This window comes from Ranitomeya imitator, chromosome 10 (assembly GCF_032444005.1).
Source record: "Ranitomeya imitator isolate aRanImi1 chromosome 10, aRanImi1.pri, whole genome shotgun sequence".
Taxonomy (NCBI): domain Eukaryota; kingdom Metazoa; phylum Chordata; class Amphibia; order Anura; family Dendrobatidae; genus Ranitomeya; species Ranitomeya imitator.
The window spans coordinates 92,924,559-92,928,273 of NC_091291.1; the positions used below are offsets into that span (position 1 = coordinate 92,924,559).

Genomic DNA, 3,715 nt, shown 5'->3' on the forward strand with positions numbered 1-3,715 from the left:
TTTTTTGCTCCAATTATTTGCATCTAATATCAAATAAAACTTGACGTAACATTATGCATGCACATTGTGTTTTATGTGCAACCATCACCTGTCTCATAAACACAGGGTTAGAATGAACGTGATGAATAGAGTCAAATTGGAAATGTAAAAAAATCTGTCAAAATTGCATTTTTTTTCTACTCATTCACAAAGAGTAAATGAAAGTTATTAAACATGTACAACAAAATGGCAGGAGTTTCAAATAGAAAACATGCTGCAAAAACTAGTCAAAGCAAAAATAAAAATATACATTTTCAGGGGTTTCGCTTGACATTTGCCGAGTGTCAAACACTCCAAAAGTTGTTTGTGTTTGGCCGAAATAGCTCAGTTGGGAGAGCGTTAGATTGAAGATCTAAAGGTCCCTGGTTTGATCCAGGGTTTCGGCAACAGATTTTTTCTTCACTGTTTACATTTTAAGGAGAAAATGAACAAAGCACATGGGCTGATGACTTAAAGAAAATGAAAAAAGGCCTAAAAATCTTAACTATCTACAGAAAATAAAATGTTGAAAAGATGAGAAATGGGAGTTTTTCCTTTTGAGCAAATTATTGTTTTTTTTTTATTTTTCCTCTATTTTGTTTATTTCCATTTCACTAAGCTGTAAGAGGATTTAATGGGAACCGGATAGCTGATACAGGCATCATGTATCAGACACTAGCTGAATGATTTCAGCCATGAATGTTTGACTATGAAATGCTGTGGTGTATATGAATTCATTATGAGAAGTAATTTCTAAAATGGGGTCACTTTGGGGGGGAGGTTTCTGCTGTTTTGGTACGTTTGGTACTCTGAAAATTTTACCGCAAACTATTCTTGCAAAATCTGCATTCAAAAACCCGAATAGTGCTCTTATTTTCAAAGCCCTGCTGTGTGGCCAAATGGTAGTTTCTGAAGAAATATGATGCATCACCGCGTTTTGTGAGAAATCTAACATTTCTAACATCCTAACAAAATAAAAGGAGGTTTGAAAATTAATGCTGACAAAAAGTACACACATGAAAAATGCTATTTATTAATGTTTTTGTGTGTTGCGACAAGTTGGTTTAAGGGTATAAGCAGTCAAAGAATAAAAATGACTAATATTTCAAAATTTTAAGCAAACTTTAGATATTTTCACAGAAAAAAACTTAAGTTTATTGACCTAAATTTACAGTTAATGTAAAGTACAATGTGTCACAAAAACACTTTCAGAATTACGGGGATATGTAGAAGCATTCCAGAGTTATTACTGCATAAAGTGATACATGTCATATTTTTTATCAAATGGGGCTTGGCCTTTTAGCTCAAAATAGGCTTGATAACTAATAGTTTAAACAAATGTATAGAAATAAAAACTGTAATATTAATTATTTTAAAATAATTTTCAATGACAATTGATGGTCATATTTCTGCTGACTAATTTGGAAAGAGTTAAGGTACAAAAACCACAAGAAGTCAGGATGGCCGAGCGGTCTAAGGCGCTGCGTTCAGGTCGCAGTCTTTCTTGGAGGCGTGGGTTCAAATCCCACTTTTCGTTTCATGAAACTATACAGATTCCCTTCAGTTATTGATTAGATGGGGCTCAAACCAAACTTAGCAATGGGCCTTAAAAAACCTGATCCCAAAGTTATGACTACCTGGGAGTTTTTGGTGTGAATCTGAAATTGTCATCTATAAACGGAACTCTAGGATTGTGAAATAGGTTTTATGTGCATATGTTAGCTGTCTTGGCACCATAAAAATACTATGGGCGGTGAATGGGGAGGATTATTTCACCTCTTTGTGTTCTCTTTCCCTATTAGGTCGGAGATTCCACATCCTATGGGGCTGTTCTGGGAGATTTCTATAAACTGAATTGCAGGTAAGTCTAATTTCATATTTGTTTACCTCATTCCTCAATAGACCATAACAGTACTTAATAAACAAAAGCTGAAAAAGTAGGTAATCATAGATTAAAAAGTCTGAAATGCGCATGCGATACTGACATCTAAGTTTCAGCACATTTTGGGACAAACGTTTTCACATTGAAAGTTAACAATCATTAAAATGTTTTCTCTAAATTTTTGTCTCCTTTTTTGCTCCAATTATTTGCATCTAATATCAAATAAAACTTGATGTAACATTATGCATGCACATTGTGTTTTATGTGCAACCATCACCTGTCTCATAAACACAGGGTTAGAATGAACGTGATGAATAGAGTCAAATTGGAAATGTAAAAAAATCTGTCAAAATTGCATTTTTTTTCTACTCATTCACAAAGAGTTAATGAAAGTTATTAAACATGTACAACAAAATGGCAGGAGTTTCAAATAGAAATCATGCTGCAAAAACTAGTCAAAGCAAAAATAAAAATATACATTTTCAGGGGTTTCGCTTGACATTTGCCGAGTGTCAAACACTCTTAAAGTTGTTTGTGTTTGGCCGAAATAGCTCAGTTGGGAGAGCGTTAGACTGAAGATCTAAAGGTCCCTGGTTCGATCCTGGGTTTCGGCAACATAATTTTTCTTCACTGTTTACATTTTAAGGAGAAAATGAACAAAGCACATGGGCTGATGACTTAAAGAAAATGAAAAAAGGCCTAAAAATCTTAACTATCTACAGAAAATAAAATGTTGAAAAGATGAGAAATGGGAGCTTTTCCTTTTGAGCAAATTATTATTTTTTTTAATTTTTCCTCTATTTTGTTTATTTCCATTTCACTAAGCTGTAAGAGGATTTAATGGGAACCGGATAGCTGATACAGGCATCATGTATCAGACACTAGCTGAATGATTTCAGCCATGTATGTTTGACTATGAAATGCTGTGGTGTATATGGATTCATTGTGAGAAGTAATTTCTAAAATGGGGTCACTTTGGGGGGGGTTTCTGCTGTTTTTGGTATGTTTGGTACTCTGAATATTTTACCGCAAACTATTCTTGCAAAATCTGCATTCCAAAACCCGAATGGTGCTCTTATTTTCAAAGCCCTGCTGTGTGGCCAAATGGTAGTTTCTGAAGAAATATGATGCATCACCGCATTTTGTGAGAAATCTAACATTTCTAACATCCTAACAAAATAAAAGGAGGTTTGAAAATTAATGCTGACAAAAAGTCCACACATGAAAAATGCTATTTATTAATGTTTTTGTGTGTTGCGACAAGTTGGTTAAGGTACAAAATCCACAAGAAGTCAGGATCGCCGAGCGGTCTAAGGCGCTGCATCCAGGTCGCAGTCTCTCTTGGAGGCGTGGGTTCAAATCCCACTTCTGACATCACCTTTTTGTTTCATGAAACTATACAGATTCCCTTCAGTTATTGATTAGATGGGGCTCAAACCAAACTTAGCAATGGGCCTTAAAAAACCTGATCCCAAAGTTATGACTACCTGGGAGTTTTTGGGGTGAATCTGAAATTGTCATCTATAAACGGAACTCTAGGATTGTGAAATAGGTTTTATGTGCATATGTTAGCTGTCTTGGCACCATAAAAATACTATGGGCGGTGAATGGGGAGGATTATTTCACCTCTTTGTGTTCTCTTTCCCTATTAGGTCGGAGATTCCACATCCTATGGGGCTGTTCTGGGAGATTTCTATAAACTGAATTGCAGGTAAGTCTAATTTCATATTTGTTTACCTCATTCCTCAATAGACCATAACAGTACTTAATAAACAAAAGCTGAAAAAGTAGGTAATCATAGATTAAAAAGTCTGA

General features: G+C 34.9%; 2 non-coding genes across 2 annotated transcripts; both read left to right on the forward strand.

Moving 5' to 3' along the window:
* The first annotated feature begins 352 nt into the window (after positions 1-352).
* Positions 353-425, forward strand: TRNAF-GAA (transfer RNA phenylalanine (anticodon GAA)). The gene has a single exon. It is a non-coding gene; the product is annotated as a tRNA-Phe (tRNA).
* Positions 426-2,441: 2,016 nt separating this feature from the next.
* Positions 2,442-2,514, forward strand: TRNAF-GAA (transfer RNA phenylalanine (anticodon GAA)). The gene has a single exon. It is a non-coding gene; the product is annotated as a tRNA-Phe (tRNA).
* The last annotated feature ends 1,201 nt before the right edge of the window (positions 2,515-3,715 follow it).